Source organism: Canis lupus, chromosome 5 (assembly GCF_003254725.2).
Source record: "Canis lupus dingo isolate Sandy chromosome 5, ASM325472v2, whole genome shotgun sequence".
Lineage (NCBI taxonomy): Eukaryota > Metazoa > Chordata > Mammalia > Carnivora > Canidae > Canis > Canis lupus.
Genome location: NC_064247.1, coordinates 66340128 through 66357878, shown reverse-complemented (window position 1 = coordinate 66357878; position 17751 = coordinate 66340128). Strand labels below are relative to the sequence as shown.

General features: G+C 51.6%; 1 long non-coding RNA gene across 2 annotated transcripts; it reads left to right on the top strand.

The window, feature by feature from the left end:
* The first annotated feature begins 281 nt into the window (after nt 1–281).
* On the top strand, nt 282–8970 carry LOC112646786 (uncharacterized). Of its 2 annotated transcripts, none has more exons than XR_003127887.3 (3): nt 282–1237; nt 3698–3843; nt 4971–8970. It is a non-coding gene; the product is annotated as an uncharacterized LOC112646786 (long non-coding RNA). The 2 variants fall into 2 exon arrangements; XR_003127888.3 differs by having other exon boundaries at nt 282–1248.
* The last annotated feature ends 8781 nt before the right edge of the window (nt 8971–17751 follow it).

The window sequence follows — 17751 nt, the reverse complement described above, 5'->3', positions numbered from 1 at the left end:
AATCCCTGCACTTCATTCATAGGTCTGGAAGATTCTCAACACTGAGAATATATCCCTGTTCTACCCACTTGAATGTAAGCATCTCCGGTGAGTGAGGGAGGAGGAACTTGACACATGTGTTCTGGGATAGTTTGCCTTTTGTTAGGTAGGCACGATATTTTAAAACATCTTGCTGTTTCCTATTCTTTTTCTGCTTGTTGGTTTTGTTGAAAAGTTACCTGATAGGAGACAATCGATTGAAGTTTAGAATTCTGGTTCAAAGTATTCCGGTTACCATGGTTCCGGGTGGTCAATGCTGTCTACACAGCGGCTCCCGTCTGCCGCTGGACAGGATGCTGACTCCTGACTCCTCGACTGGCGTGGAAATGCTGCCTAGGCCTAGATGTTAAAATAAGCTACCGCAAGCTCTGTAAGAAGCAATAGCAATGACCGAATTTTACCCCAGAGCACAGCCCGCAGCTGATCCGTCAGGAATTCATGGGGTGATCCCAAGGTGGAGCAGAGGACCGGTGTCCATGGATGGCCACAGGGCAGCTCAGCCCAGCTCCTGGGAAAGTTCTCCCAGAGAGTGCTGCCGCCTGGGGTCTTGTTATTCCTTTGTTGACTTAGGTGTTTCCTCTGGAGTTTGAGGGTGGTCGCTTCGGGGGCAGCCCCTCATTGTGTTCACTATGGAAGGTGGCCCCAGGCACTCCGGCGTCTTCTCTGAAGGGGTGTCCACGCGAGGCCCGTGGACAAGCTGTTGGTCCGGCAGAGCCACGTCGGCTCACTGTTTCCCCCTGTGGTCTGGATTCCTGTAGGAACCTTTGACTCTTCTCATGCTTTTCCACCTTATTTACTTGGGGAAGAAGTACAGAACACATGAATATTCTGAACTGTTTCCAGAATGATTACACTCGCTGGCGGGCGATCCTTTCACGTTTCTACCACATGGAACGCCATCTGGTCACCGCCTCCCCCCCCCCCCCACCGCCGCCCACTGTGGCCTTTTTGGGGGCGATCAGGAGGGGAGCACAGAGACCGTGTACATTTCAACACAGCAAATTTGATTCCAACAAGGGAAGGGCCAAGGGCCTCCGGACCTTCTACGATTGCCTCTTTATTTTTCTGGACCATGCTGAAGTCGGCCTGGCCACATTTCTGTTCTCTGGTGCTGTGGGTTGGTTGGCGCTGGCCCTGGTCAGAAGGAGAACAGAAAAATCCTCGGGGAAAGTACAGGATGTGACAGAAAACGGAGCTGGTGAATCAGGGGTGGGCTGGTCTCCATTGTGTCAAAAGTGCAAGAGTTCTTGAAGGTTGTGGGCAGGAAATGGCGTTGCTGAGTCAGTGGAGAGGGCCTGGCTCCGTGAGTCAGGACCCATGGACAGACACACCTTGGGGCTTGGATGTAGACGCAACCCCAGACAAGGTTACAGCCGGGTTAATAAGAAAGGGGACCTGTAAACCTGTGGAGTCTTATGAAGGAATATGTCCCGAACTTTAGGCTTTTCAGAGAAAATAAGATCTTGAGATGCAGTTTCAGGTGGGTACCCTGGGAGCAGACTCTGGGACGAGATTAGCGTGAAGGGATGTATTGGGGAAGTTCTCAGGGAGGACAGGGGAGGAGGGAGGCGGAAGTGTGAGAAAGGAGGGGAGCCAGGCGAGGGTGAGGCCCACGCACAGCCTTAGCTGCCAGCGTTGGTGGCCCGGCAGCCAGGGGGTGCACAGCGGGCAGGGGGCCGGAGGGCACTGTGTTGTGCCAGAGCCAGCTCGCCAGGGATCGAAACCGCAGGCGCTGTGCTTCCCAACTCCATGCTGAGTGACGGCCATGGGCTTAGCTTGAAATCAAACATGTGGGAATATTTACACCATGGAAATTGGCAATTGCTACAATTCGGGCCTTTTCTCTTTTTTTGAGAGTCTGTTGTTGCGTGCCTCCCAGCCTGGGTGGACCTGACACTGTCCGGTACAGGCGCACACAGCAGATACTTCTGAGTGTTTCCCACATGTCAGGCACTGTTCTGGGCATTTTCTTTTTTTTTTTTTCTCTAGTTTTTTTTTTAAGATTTAAAAAAAATTTTTTTTAATTTTTTATTTATTTATGATAGTCACACACACAGAGAGAGAGAGAGAGGCAGAGACACAGGCAGAGGGAGAAGCAGGCTCCATGCACCGGGAGCCCGACGTGGGATTCGATCCCGGGTCTCCAGGATCGTGCTCTGGGCCAAAGGCAGGCACTAAACCGCTGCGCCACCCAGGGTTCCCTTTTTTTAAGATTTTATTTATTAATTCATGAAAGACAGAGGGAGGGGGAGCGGGGCAGAGACACAGGCACAGGGAGAAGCAGGCTCCATGCAGGGAGCCTGGCGGACTTGATCCTGGGTCTCCAGGATCATGCCCTGGACTGAAGGCAGCGCTAAACCACTGAGCCACCCGGGCTGCCCATGTTCTGGGCATTTTCACACTTTAGCTCATTTTATTCCCACAGGGACCCCTAGAAAGAGGACTATATTTCATCCCCATTCACAAACAAGGCACAGACAGGTCCGGGCTTTTATAAAAATAAGTCAGGCAGTTATTTGGTGGCAGAGCCGCAGCCGAAGCATCCTGGTCTGAGTTTATGGCCTTACACGTGCAATGTTCAACAGCGCAAAACATGCAAGTTTGTACCACATACCAAACGCTCTCTTTGACAGAGTACACAATGACATGGCATTCTTTCTAACTCTACACATAATTGCAAATGATGATATTTGGAAATTACCAGAATGCCCACATGTAGGAGATCTGTTGGAATGACCTATGGTACCTTCACGTGGTGAAGCACTGCGCAGCTGTAAAAAGGAATAAGAAAGTCGGATATGAACTTATGTGTGGCAATATCCAGGGTAGAGCATTAAGGGGGGGAGTCACCGAAGTGCAAAACGGAATGTACAACACACTATATTTTGCACCTAATATATATTTATTATGCATGCGTATATTTCTTATACACATATATAGATGCATGCATGTGCATGTGTGTGTATACATACATTATTATATATATAATATTTCTTCCCCCTCCCAAAATACAGGAAGGACAGACCAGAAATAACTAAGGAGGTTGATTCCCTCCAGGGTGTGGGAGTGAGAGAATGGATAGGGATGGAGTGAACCATCCAAGTGTACATTTTTGAAATTGTTTTGATTTTTGGAACTAAGTTAATGTTCATATTTTACTGTTTAAAAGATTAAATCCATAGGATGGGGGGCATGTCTGCGAGGGAGTATGTACGTCTGCTGGTGTGGGCACCTCTTTGGCACGTGTGGTCTTCACACGTTGCTTACAGATGTGCCTGAGGTCTGGATCCCTCTGGAGGAAGCCCCAGCGCAGAGCCTGGGACGCGCTCCCTGGTGGATGGCAGCATGAATGCCACAGGGTCGGCAGTGAGCTGCTGGGATTGCTGTGTGCCAAGAAAAAGTTCTCACTGCTCAGATTCGGGGGTGCTTGGAAACGACAGGAAACCATTCCAACCTGACGGCATTGAGAGAAGACTCCCCAGGTGGCAGCAGACAGCTCTTAGAGGAAGGGGACCCCCAGTGGCCGCACTCCTCTAGTGAACTGCCTTGTTGTGACCCCCAAAGCAGGGGTCAGGGGGCTGTGATGATGGGTTTTAGGTAGAGACGTGTTGTTCAGCTTTTGTTCCAATCCGGGTTTATTGTCCCCATCTTGTGCCAGACCCTCCCTCGTGGGGCCGAGGACGAGCTACAGACGGAGCCAAGCAAACCAGCAGATAAGAGAATGTGAAACCAGACTGAGCTGCGCTCCCGCTCTCAGCCGCCCCGCCAGGCTGTGGATTTCATGAGAACAGGCTCTCTCTTGAGGTTTGTGCTAATTCCTTTTCCCAACTGTGCTGGGAATACCATCAAACAGCTGTGCTGGTGTGGTCCAGGGTGTCTGCATCTATCCTGACAGCCACCGGAAACCATGCACGTCCATGGACACAGGGTGGACGTTTTGGGAATCTGCAGCCTTGTGGAATCTGAGCTCCGTAGTTAGGGAGGGGTTGCGTTGCTCGGTTTTCTGGCTCATTCTTGGGACTGGTTCTGATCTCGCATTCCTGCGTCATACGGGTAAGAGTCACCTTCTCGTCTAATGTAGAGGAAGAGGGTCATTTAGTGCAGACAAGAGCCCTGTGTTCCTGTCCCGATTTCCTTCATGTCCAAGCTGTGTGACCTTGGATAGATCACTTTCCTTCTCTGAACTCTGGATGATAAAATGAAAATACTGATGCCCACCTGGACAATAATGAATTGCACAACCCCACTGTGCAGAGGAGGCACCAGAGGCCGAGCCTCCACCCACGGTTGCACAGCAGGTAGGCAGAGGAGCCAGGTGCGCCTGCACCCCCATGCCCACTGGCCTTCTCACCCCATCAGGGTGGCTGGAGCTCTCCTTGCTCACCCTTACATTGTTTAGAGTCTGTAAACCCGCTAATCCCCGACCACGTGTCGTTCCCAGACAGTTAACGGGTCTTGCTTCAGAGCTCAAGCCAGAAGGCTGGCTCCCCCCTCCGTTCATGTAGTGTCCAAATTTCTAATTTACTGGGGGAAGCCCAGCGCATCCCCTCCAGCCTTGATAACTAGAGCCGGCGGAAAGGCGAAAGGGTCTTGGAATGTATTTTCAGATGGAAGGAGAAGGGACATCAGTCTCCCTGGGGAGATCTCAGGAGAGCTGGTTCCTGCTCACCACTCCAGCACCTGGGAGGCAGTTAACCTTCACTGGATAAACCTGGAATTCTAAACCCAGCACAGAGCTGGGACAGCTGGGGAGGTGTGGGCAGAGGCAGGGAGAGGCACCCCACGGTTGAGCCTAAGGTGCTGATGGGGAAACGATGGGGCCTCTTTAAGCAAACAGCTTATCTTTGGGTCTTAACTTAAATCCCTGCTGAATGTTCAGGACAGAAATCAGGTTCACCCACCAGAAGTCTGATTTATTATTATCATGGCAGATACTGGAAACTCCCACCGAGCGGCTGTGTCCATGCTCTGCGGCGTGTCGGCATCAATCCCACGACTGTTGGCCACGTTAGGAGGTGGTGGTCCATGGCAACAGCACCAGACTCCGTCAGCCTCGGCCTCCCAGGCACTCGATCATCCCATCCAGAGCCTTCTGAAAGGAGAGCTTCCATCAGGGGCCCCTGGCGTGAATGGGGACCATCTCCAGCCAGTCAGAGCTGCATGGGGCATCGGCACCCAGAAAGCGCCCCATGAACGTCACCTCTGGCTCTGTCCTCCTGTTCCCAATGCCGGGTCCTTCTGGACACCTTACAGCTACCAAAGTTGTTTTGCTCTGGCGGGTGACACAAAGAGGGAGGACTGCTGTTATTTCTGGGAGCAGAGGTCCATCAGCCCTGGAATGTAGAAATATCCCATTTTATTTCTGTGTCGCAGATGTGGTGCTGGACACCCCACGGGTGTGTGTGGGGGTTGCTAGCTGTTTCAGGGGCACTTCCCAGCCGGTGCACCCGCGGGGGGCCAGCGCGGCCCCTGTCCTCCTCCAGGCTCCACCGTGAGGCTCTCTCCACCACCATCTTTGAAACCACCCGTCCTTTTCAGGAAAAAGGAAAAAAAAAATCAAACCAGCAAAATGCAGTAGTCTGACATTCCAAGAAACCCCAGAAGGAGGAATGCAGAAAGTCAAATGTGCTGGGCCCCTTCCAGGGGCCACTCCGGGGAGGCGGGGGATCGCAGGGCTAGCGGCCGGCCCCCCAACACTGACATTTTCCTACAATGTTCTTAGGTCCGGTTTGTGTTGCTTTCTGTCTCCACAACAATTACCAAGATTTATTTTTTATTGCTCTGGTTAACTGTGCCAGGACCACACTTCCTTTTTCTTCTTAAAGGAACAGCCGTATGCACAGTGGGGCCTAGGAAGTGAGCATTCTCGATCGCAAACATGAGCATAAACAAGGCTGCACATCTCCTCTGGCTTCTGGTTCTTCTCTGCCCGGCAGATGGGCTCACCCGGAGACGTGGCCGCGGTCCCCAGGCGAGGCGGCGTTGTTAAACTTGTCCTCCCCGCGGGGTTCCCCAGGGCACCCACTGGGAGCTGGGAAGGCACTCAGTTCCTGACATCAGGGGCCCGCATTTCTTGTGTGCCAATGAGGATGACATCAAGGGTGCATCTTTCTCAGAGTTGATGTGGTTTTGCAAGACGAGGGTTCAGAGATGAAGAGTCCCTGTGTGGTGTCCAGGTGGTCTTTCCTGGGAAGACCTTTGCCATGAAGGCAAAGGGCCCTGGGGTTGCCACGTGGAGATGTGGGGCTATTCCAGCCAGGTGACACCAGCGTCATGACCAGGGTGTCATTCCTGTGCCTCCAGGTTCAGGTCATGTGGCCTGAAGATTCCCCTTCCTCTCTGAGCCCCAGTTACATCGCTGCAAAGCATCTGCCTCCCTGGGCTGCCCTGAGGATCCCCCGGGACCAGGGGTGGGGAGGGGCTTGCACCTGGAGTCCTGCCTGCAGCTGGCTGTCTAATGGCCCCACCCTGGCATGGAGAGATGCTCCTGGATTACCTGGGTGGGGCCACTGTAAGTAGAGGGTCCTCATAAGCAGACACGGGAGGTCACAGAGAAGTGACGCCCGAAACAGAGGTTACAGCAATGTACGGCCACCTGCCACCTGCCACCCTCCACGGACTGTAGGCGGCCTCTGGGTGCTGGAGGGCAAGGGGACGCACACTCCCCGGAACTCTCAGAGGAGGCGCTCTGCTGACACCTCGACTGGAGCCCGTGAGCCCTGTCAGGCTTCCGGCCCCAGGCTGTGAGAGAAGAAATCTGTGTTGTTTTAAGCCGAGGAGGTTGTGGCCACTTGATGCAGTGGACACAGGAAGTAATCTGGCGTCTAGAGCCACCATCACCACGCCCAACAGGGTCCGCGAGGAGAGGACTCCACACTGTCTCCCCTCCCCACCTGTCCCCCCAGGGTACATGTTGGCCTCCAGTGCCCTGAGGCTGCCGTTCATTCATTCATTCATTCATTCACTCACTCATTCATTCATTCATCCTGAGCTCCCAGGGCCTGCTAGAGACATGTTGCCCAGTGCTGACCCCTCAGGCTCCCTGCCTTTTCCCACTACCCCCCACCTCCGGTCTGCGCCCAACCCAGCAGCTGGAGTCACCCTTGGGAGCTATGTCGGGTCTAACCCCTCTGTCTCAGCCCCAGCACCAGAATCTAGAACCCAGAATCCCTGTCACTTGGCGCTCCCATCCCCTGGCAGTTTCCAGCGCTTAGTAGGTGCTCCGAAAAATCCCTCATGCATAAGGCCAGGGAGTGTCGTCCACTCTGCTTACCGCTGTGGTGCCAGGGCTCAGAGCAGCATCCGGCTCACGGAAGGACTGGGCAATACCTGACCAGCAGGGACCTGTGCCCATCAGCTCGCCCTCCCACAGGCCTGCCGAGGTGAATGGTGCGCTCCTGGCTCCCGAAAGAGAGGGAGCCTCTGGCTGCTCTTGGGTCTCTCCCCGCAGCTCCCCAACACAGGTCTGTGTGCATCAGGAAGTGTTTGACATGGAGAGAGAAAGGTGGTCAAGAGGCCACGAGTCAGCCATCCCTCACTCTTTCCAGACAAGGCAGCTCCAAACGTCTTCTGCCCAAGTGGGGCCCTGGGCTGGTTCTCCTGAGGACTGTGGGTCACCATCTCCCCATCAGGGCCTTGGGGCCAGCAGCATCTTCTGCAAGAAGAGAACTCCATCCCGCGTTGGCGACGTGTGCCCACAGCCCGGTGGAGCCCCAGGTCCAGACTGAGTGGGGGGCTGTGACCTGCGGCTTCCCCACGTGCCTCCCTGCAGTTCTTGCTGGTGACCAAGGTCCAGGGAGGAGGCTCTGCCAAGGTGTCCCTGCACATCCCACGGGCACACACACCTGGCTAATGCAAGGAGGGCCGAGCCCTCGGCACGCTCCCTGGGGAGGCCAGCCCAAGCAGCAGCTTCTTGCCGGGAGCACACGTTCCTGGGACTGTGGGTGGGCTGTCTTCCACAGTCAGCCACCAGCCGAAGTGGGAGGATTTCCCCCAAACAGGACCTTTGGCCGGGGCAAGGATGTTCCATCTCCAAGGCTCTGGGCACGTTCTGAGATACTGTGGGTTTGGACTTCAACGTGTAAATTCTGGACGGACAAAACAACTCTTACGCCCTCCTTGAGATGTATGCTCCTCCATCACCGCTGTCACAGGTGGCTCCTTCCACTTTCCAGAAGGGTTTTCTGAATTTTCCGAGCCTTTCCTGCGTTCCTCCTTCTGCACATTTGCTATAGGTGTGCAGGCCGCAGAGGCTGCGGTGAGTGTGGCTGGCATGCTGGCATGTGCCTGCACCCCCCAGAGGGGGCCGGGCAGGTGGTGGGGGGCTTGGCATCCATCGGGTGACCGATCGAGGGGCCTGCCTCCCGCCTCCCCTGTCAGGCCGTGCGCCTGCCTGGGACAGGGACGCGGCGGCTCTGGCGGGCCAAGGCCAGGCCCCAAGGTGAACGCTCAGTACATACTTGGGAATTAGAGTCACTCTGGTCCAGGGACGAAGTTTCCTGTGAGTCAGTAAATCACTGTAACTAACGAAGGAGGCGCAGTCCCAGAGGAGCAGACGTCTCAACTATGCAGATTATTCTTGAGTTTTTAAAAAGTGTCTCTTTAAGGAAAGAAGTCCCCGGGGTCTCCTAGCTCTTCATGAAGACCCACTTCCCATTCTCTTAAGTAGCTCATTTTGGCTCCGAGACAAGATCCATTTTTAATAAATAATGTTTTGTGTTGCAAAAGTTAGCGTTGAAAATCGTCACAGAAGTAGAAGGAATTAAGAAAAATAACCCATCGGCCGCAGACAAGCAGGTTGTTAATGTGACATTGTATTTCCTTCTGCTCTTTCTTTATGTGTCTATTTTTATGTGGTGATAAACAAATTTTAGTGCAAGTAGGTTGCTGCTCCAATTAAACAAAAATCCATCTTGAAAGCGTTCTCCAGTTTCCACATACTTGAGAACCCCCAGGCGCACGGGCCAGGGAGGAGGGTGGGGAGGAGCTGCGGGGCTGGGGCTGGGGCAGCGGAGGTGCCGGCCCGCGGGCCATGTGGAGGCCGAGACTCAGAGGCCCCCCGTGGAGGACACGGCTGGGACCGGGCGTGCACCTGCTGAGAAGCCGGGCTCCTGGCCTGGCCCTGTTCCCGGGGCGTGGTGGGAAACCGGGGAGGCTACCCACCCCCGCCCCCCGCCACCACGCCAGGGAGCGGCTCCAGGCCGGCTGGGATCTGGGACCAGGCCGAGGCCGCCGGTGTTTTGGAGGGAAATGATACATCCTGATGGCTGGAAGCACTGGGGCCGATTCAGGCTTTGTGGTGGCCGCTGATGTCATTTCAGAGAAAGAGCTAAGAAAGCTGTTTTGTTTTTCAGACTGTGTCTCCGAAATTGTCTTCTTTTTTTTAAAAAAAAAAAAATCTGATTTTATCCCAGAGTGGACGTTCCAAACCCCAAACCTCTAATCCAGGCTTGCCTGCCGGCCCCTGCCCTGGCCTGGTGCTGGCGCCGGGTGCGGGGTGCCGGCGGGGAGGTGCAGGGGTCGGCTGGTTCAGCCTGCCGCAGAGCTGGGGCCAGTGGGGTGAGGCCTCCTGGGAGACCCTCATCTGCTGCTGGGATGTTGGGGGGCCTGGGGGTGGGGAGACAGTGGGGAGGCCAGAGAGAGGGGCTGGTCAGGAGGCATTTGGTGAGGGGCACGTGTCTTCCAGAAGGGAGCTATTGGTATCCAAGAATGCCACAGAGTGCCTTCCAAAATTCTATCTTCTGAGTGTGTGGGGGAGGCTCACCCTTGGCTGACACGCTGGGAACGCTGTGAGTGCTGTGTCTGGGCTGGCACTCACTGCCCCAGATGAATGGTGGGGGAGTGCGGAAGGGGGAGATGCAGGGAAAGCCCCCGCCTGCAGGCTGGGGGCAGGAGGGGTGAGAGCAGGCCTCTTCCTGACCAGAGAGCGCCCCGGACCCCCTGCCCGTCCTCCCAGTCTGCTGTACAGAGAGGGACTGAGCCTCCCCTTCCAGGGACGCTGCTGTCTGCTGGATGGGCAGAGTGTGGTCGGCTGCTAATTGCTAGGTCAAAATAATGCCTGGTTGCCAGTTACTGAGGCCCTACTGTGTGGCCACGTTCACCGTGGGAGGCTTTCTAGGCGCCACCTCAGTGAGCCCTCACGGCGATGCTGTGGGTGATTCATTCTCCAGATGTCCAGATGGAAAGATTGAGGCTTTCAGAGGTGACTGCCACCTGGCTGGAGGGGGCAGGGCTGGGGGGCAAAACTGTGGGGTCCTGTGGGGCTATGAAGTCCTTTTATCTTGTACCATACTACCCTTAGTGGGTAGTGGGTTTGCACGTGTTCCCCCTAGAAGGATGTGTACCCCGTGAATGGGACCTTATCTGGAGAATGCTTGTGTGCAGATGTTATTTAGGACCTTAAGATGAAGTTGGAGAGGACCATGAATCCAATGACAATTGTCCCTTATAAGAGACAGAAGAGGAGGTGACACAGGCTCAGGGGAAGGCTATTTGAAGACCAAGGTGGAGACTGGAGTAACGTGCCTACAAGTCAAGAAGGCCAGGGTTGCCAGCTGCTTCCAGAGGCTGGGAGAGAGGCACCCAACAGACTCTTCCTCAGCACCTCCAGGAGGAACCAGCCCTACTGACACTTTCACTTTGGACTTCTGGCCTCCAGAGCTGGGAGGCAGCAACATTCTATTGCTTTTAGCTACCGAGTGTGTGGTGATTTTCTTTACAGCAGGCTTGGGAGGCCAGCGCAACTGCCTTGAGGGTGGGCAACCTCTCCATGCTCCATCTTCTTGGGTCTAGACAAGCATGGGGGGCTCTGGCTCCAGCTCGGCCCCGACGGTTGGAGAACGGGGTGAGTTCCCAGCAACCCGGAGCTCCCCCACATGCAGACCACTCCTCAGGTCCTTGGCAGCGTCTGGGTGCCTATATGCGTGCGTCACCCCCTTTATTCTGCCTACGAACATCCCAAGAGCCATAGGTCAGCCCAGTGCAAAGAAGATGGCAGCCATGATTTGACAAATTTTTACTGAGTGTCCTTGGGGTGCGAGGCCCTGATCCAGGTGCCAGGCTATGGCAGTTAAGAAACACAGAGGAGGCAAAGGGAGAGGCCCATAGGAGTGGGCAAGGAGGTGGCCAACATGCAGGGAAACTGGGGGGAAAGGGTGTGGGAACTGTGAGCAGGCATGGGGGTGATGCCCTCCAGCTGGTTCACCTGGCTCCCCCAGAAATGCTCACCAGTCAGCCTGGCAGTACTCACTTGACTGGTAGAGACCCAGAGGCCCCTGGGAATTCACTTACTGGTATCAGATGTGTGTGTGTGGGGGGTGCCACTCTTCTCCACTCATGTTGGCCACAGATCTTGGGGCGAGCGGCACATGACGGGCACTTCTCACACAGTTGCAGTTAGTTGGGGGTTGGTCTCCACCAGGGAAGAGTCATGCACACAGGTGGTGCCTGGGCAGGGGGATCAGGCAGGTGGGGACAGATCTGGATCTCTCTGACTCTCTTCTCTCTGGCTCTCTCTGCTCTGTCTCTGTCTCTGTCTCCCTTTTCCCAGACCCCATGACGTCTCTCTCTGTCTACATGTGACTGGATTCTGGACATCATCTGTGCCAGTCAAAGGCTCTCAGAGCAGGCATTCCTAGAGGCTGCCAGGCCTTCTCGAAAGCTCCCCCAAAGCCCTGCCTCCCAGAGGTCTCTCAGAGCTGCAGGGGCTGCCCCATGCTCCATCCAGATGCAGCCACTAAGGCTTGTGGGGGTTGAGGTGAGCCTCCCCCGCAGGCTGACTTTCGGGCAGAGCCTGCTCCTCCTCGCTCTCCCACAACACAGAGCCAGACCCTCTCCCCCTGCTCTCTTCCCGATGTTTGGCTCTCCAGCCTGCTGCCCTAGGACGCAGTGAGAACAGTCCCGCCAGGGAGCGGGCCCCACTGGCTTGGCTGCAGGGGCCAGAGCTCTGCACCCACGACTGCTCATCCCCCACGCATCCGCCTTGCTGTGTGAACACAACTGCCTCCCAGGGAAGGACGGGCTGGGCAAATATCCAGGGATCCATGGTCTTCCCGAGACACGGCCACAGAGTCGTCAAACTTCCTAAAGCAACACTTGTTATAACTAAAGTGTATTTTGGGTGTTGGAAATGTAAACCTCAGTGCTTGACCAGGTGTGACCGTGGACTCATCCGTAATGGGACAAAATGCACAGTCTGTGGATTTCTACCACAGGTTTATATTTTTAACATTTACAACCAATAAACATTGGTTCCAACATCAACATAAGAAAAGGAAGACCATAAATCCTTCCTTTCCAGTAGTAAAGGGAGTGGAGTCCCAGACCATAATGCTCACTGTCATCTTTTAATAGCAACTGGTAACAGAATGCTTGCCCCATGCCAGATTCCTGGCTAAGCCCTTGGCATTTATCATCTTGTGGTCCTCAAACAACGCTATTATTGTCATTGCCATTTTGGACAGAGGGAAACTGAGGCTCAGGATGATTGCTCATTTGCTCAAGGTCACACGTTAGCAGAAGGCAGAGCCAGGGCATGAGTATTCCTGCTACCAAATGGATATTGCCTGTGATCATATCCCTGTCACCAAAGCTCTTCTGTAAGGGTGGGTGCAAAATATTCTGAAATTAGATTTTACTGAATATCTGCCTGGTATGCCTCACTTTTGAGCAAATTAATGGCCAGATGAAATTTGGTGGGACCGGGCTGAGGGATCTGGAGAAATCAGCAGCCAGCAGATGAATGTGTCCTGGAGCTCAGCCACCAGCAAGGGAGGTGCGAGATGGTTGTCAGGGAATTCTGTGGGCCCCAGGCAAGCAGGAAGAGGACATGCCTTTTCCTGGAGATTCTCAACGGGAACCAAGGAGATACCAGGGAACCTGTCACTTGTTCTTTGAGAAGATCCACATGATTGATAAACATCTAGCCAGGTTGATCAGAAGAAGTGACACTGGTCACTGATATCAGAGCTGAGACTATAGATCTCATGGACTGCTCACGGGGAAGTAGGCAAGCTGCTTGAAAGACACAAACCATCACGGCTGATGCATGGAGAGATGGATGGTCTGAAGAACACTATCCATTGAAAAAAAATGCATTTGTGGTTAGAAACTTTCCCACAGAGAAAACTCTAGTCCCATGTGGCTTTACTGGTGAACTCTATCAAGCATTTAAGGAAAATGATTCTTCCAATTTTGCAGAAACTTGTCCAGAAAATTGAATGGGAAGGAACACTTCCCAACTCAATGCATGACCCGGCATCACCCTGATACCAAATCTAGACAAAGAAATTGTAGGAATGGAGAGCTCCGGACTAATATTCTTCATGAACACAGAAGAAAAAAATTCTAAACAAAATCCAATGATACATACAAAGGACAATATCATGGCCAAGTGAGGTCTGTGCCAGGAGGCTGGACTCTTTGATTAGAAAGTCAATGAAACCCATCGTATTAACAGCCTAACAAAGAAAGTTGTGTGATCATCTCCACGGAGACAGGAAAAAAAAAAAAAAAGAACAAAAACAAAAAAAACCCAAACATGTGACAAAATCTGCCATCCATCCCTGATTTAAACCACTCTCAGAGAGCAATGAATGGAAGGAAACCTTCTTTCCCTCAAAAAATACAAATTGTCACATGTGCCAAAGTTAACTTGATACGACCGTAGATACAACTGTGAATCCTGAAACCATAAAATGTCTCAAATAAAAGGCGAAAACTTTTGTAACCTTGCTAGACAAAGATTCTTAAGTCCCCCATGTTTCGTAGCTTGTAGGTAGACACGACCTACAGATAAAGAGTTTAAAATGCTGAACTGCCTCAAAATTAAAAACTCCTGCTTCTTCAAAAGCCTCGGTGGAGACAATGGTTAAGACAAGCTCCACAATGAGAAGAGACATTTGAAAATGATGTTTCTGATACAGAACTTTTACTCAGAATATGTAAGAATGCTTGAAACTCTGTCATAAGAAAACCAGCAATGCTATATGAAAACAACAACAGCAACAAAAAATGGGCAAAAGATTTCAGCAAGTACCTGTCCAGAGAAGATCTGTGGATGGCAACGAAGCACGCGAGAGATGCCCAACCTCATGGGCCGCTCAGGAAATGCACACACACTTAGGAGGACAGTCAGAAGGAAGGTTTGACCGCCCACGGCTGGCCAGGTGCGGAGGGCCTGCCACTCATGTGCTGGCGGGAGGGAAAAATGGAGCAACTGCTTCGATTTCTAGTACTTTGTGGCGATTCTCTTGTAGAGTTTCTGCCTCTCTGCTTGCATTACACATCTGCTCTGGCATGTTGTCTGCCTTTGTCTGTTGGAGCTCTTAGCACACCCATGATAGTTATTTTAAGTGCCCTGTTTTGTAATTCTAAAGTCTGTGCATATCTGACGCTTGCTCTGATGCTTGCTTTGTCTCTCAACTGTGTTTTTTCTTGCATTTTCAGATGACTTGTAATTTTTTTGTTGAAAGCCAGACATCATGTATTGGGTAATAGAAACAGAGGAAAATAGTGGGAAGTTTGGGGTTGATGTGACTGGGAGCTGTGCTAGAATGGGCTTCCCATTCTGCATCCCAGCTCCTGTCTCCATGCTGTGCCTGTGGGCTTCCCTAAGAATCCTCCCTTAAATGGAGTCTGCGTCTGGTAGCTTTTCTGCTGCAATCTGCCAATATTCCACTGGAGGCTGCTGAGGGTGGGAGTGGTGATGATGGTGGTGCTAAGGTTTGAGGAAGTGATGGCTCCATAGTTTTATGATTCAATCCCAGCCTTTCAGTGAGTCTGTGTCCTTGTGCTGTGACCGTCACAAGGGTTTCATACTTATTTTCCCTCCTAAAGTGAGACAGGAAGGCTAGAATAGCAGCACATCCTCTGAGAAGAGACAAACATCTGGTAGTCTCTTGTCTTGGAGGGTCAGGCTTGGTTGTGCAGAATGGTCTGGGCATGATTCAGAATGGCAACTTTCCCCCTCTCCCTGCAGAGTCATGGCAGGACCTTGCTTAGCTCTTCACAGCAAGACCCTGGTGAGGTTCCCGGAGTTAAAACCTAGGACAGTACAAGAGTTCCCGACTCCATCCCTGGGAGTTCCTCATCTCCACACTAACCAATGCTTGGCTCCCAGCAAATCGTCCTGTAGACGTTCCCACCAGTTTACAGCCCCAGCGTCTTCTGTTCCAGAGTCGCAGACCTTATTTGCAACTCTGTGATGGTTTGCCTTGTGACCCCAGTTCTCTGACATGTCCTAGAAAAGACATCGGCTTTCCCTTGCTCAGGATTTGTTAGGTAAGAATGGGAGTGATCCCAAGCTTTTTACATGTCAGAGCTGAAACCGGAAGTCAGGATATGATCACTGTGGAAAATAGTTTGGCAATTTCTTAAGAGGTTAAACATACACCTACTCTACGATCTGGCCATTGCACTCCTAGGTATTTACCCAAGAGAAATGAAAGTGTATACATGTGGCAGTTTTATTTATAATGACCTCAAACATCCATGAACACATGAGTGGCAGAGCCATGGAACAGACTATCACTCAGCCATTAGAGACAGAATGAACCATTGGCACACACAACAACATAGATGTGTCTCAAAATAACTGTGTCAAATGAAAGACGCCAGACAAAAAAGACTGCAGAGTTTATGATCCCCTGTATAGAAAATTGCAGAACTCCATAGTGACAGCAAACAGATCAATTGTTCCCCAAGGAGGAGGGCACCAGTGGGTAGGGCAGTGAGAGGGAGATATTATAAAGGGTCACGAGGAAGATTTCAGGGTGATGGACACATTCATTTTCTTGATTGTGGTGATGGTTTCATGGGCATGTACATATCTCAACTCTTAGCAAATGGTACCCTTTGAATATGTGCATCTTATTATGTACTAATGATACCTCAATGAAGCTCTTTTTAAAGAGTCTGAACTTATTTCTCCAAAGAAGACCTACACATGGCCAACAAGCATGAATAAATGCTCTACATCACTCAGCATGAGGGAAATACAAATCAAAACCACAATGAGATACCACGTTACACCATGAGGATGGCTAAAACGAACAAGACAGGAAACAACAAATGTTGGTGAGGATGCGGAGAAAGGGGAACCCTCTTATACTATTGGTGGGGATATAAGCTGGTGCAGCCACTCTGGAGAACAGTGTGGAGGTTCCTCAAGAAGTTAAAAAATAGAGCTACCCTATGAACCAGCAATTGCACTACTGGGTATTTACCCTGAAGATACAGATGTAATGAAACAATGGGACACCTGCACCCCAATACTCATGGTAGCAACATCTGCAATAGCCAAACTGTGGAAGGAACCTCAGTGTCCTTCGACAGATGAATGGATAAAGAAGATGTGGTTTATATATACGATGGAATATTAGCCATCAGAAAAGATGAATGCGTACCATTTACATCGACGTCGATGGAGCTGGAGGGTGTTTTGCTGAGTGAAATAAGTCAGTCAGAGAAAGACAATTATCATATGGTTTCACTCATATGGAGAATATAAGAAATAATGAAAGGGACCATAAGGGAAGGAGGGGAAACTTAGTGGGGAAAAATTAGAGAGGAAGACAAACCATGAGAGACTCCTGACTCTGGAAAACAAAGGGTTTCAGAAGGGGAGGGGGGTGAGGGGATGGGGTGACTGGATGACAGGAATTAAGGAGAGCACATGATGAGATGAGCATTGGGTGTTAGATTATGTGTTGGCAAATTGAATTTAAAGAAAATATTTAAAGAAAATAAAACAAGTCTGAACAAAGAAACATCACCTTTCTAGAGATTTTTTTTTTTCCTTTTCTAACAGGAAGGGACATTTGGAGTAAAATCGAGTCTGGACAGTAGAGTGTCTGTGTTTCTTGGAGCCTTGAGGCAGATGGCTGCTCTCGTATCTGGAGCTCCCACCTTTCACAGCTTGACTTGCCCTCTGTTGTCTTCTCCCCTTGAACTGGTGGCCTGTGACATCCAAAGCTAGGTCCTTACAAGCCCTGCAGCTCCCCCTGGTTCTCTGGAGACTCCTGCTCTGTGGGGAGCTGGCCACCTGACAAGAAGATTGACCCCCAGGACCACCGAGGTGGAGAGGCCATGTGTGGGCCAGTGAGTGACCACCTGGTGCTCAGGCTTGCAGCTCTGCTCCAAGCCAGGGCTCCAGTCTCAGGACATCAGTTCTGTCCCCTCTTAGTGGGTCCATGACAATCTCAACAGTCTAGACTCTTGTTGCCAATTCCAGCTGTCAATCTTCTGAAAGCAAATTTACTTATTAGGTTAGTGTACCTGGGCCTGTATTTATGAATGTTCAATGCTAATTCCAGCAATCTGCTTTTAATCTGGCAGATGAATCCCACATGTGTACTGTGTGACTATAACATTTTATTTATTTATTTATTTATTTATTTATTTATTTATTTATTTATTTATTTATAAGATTGTATTTATTTATCCATGAGACACACACACACACACACACACACAGAGACACACACACAGAGGCAAAGACATAGACAGAGGGAGAAGCAGGCTCCTCGCAGGGAACCCAATGTGGGACTCGATCACGGCCTGAGCTGAAGGCAGATGCTCAACCACTGAGCCACCCAGGCGTCCCTATAACTTTGTTTTTAAAGCATTACCTGGAGCAGCGTGTCTTTAAAAAGTTGTAGGAAGGGCATAACATGCTCACCCACGTATATTCCCTTTTGGCTTCAGTCCAAGCAG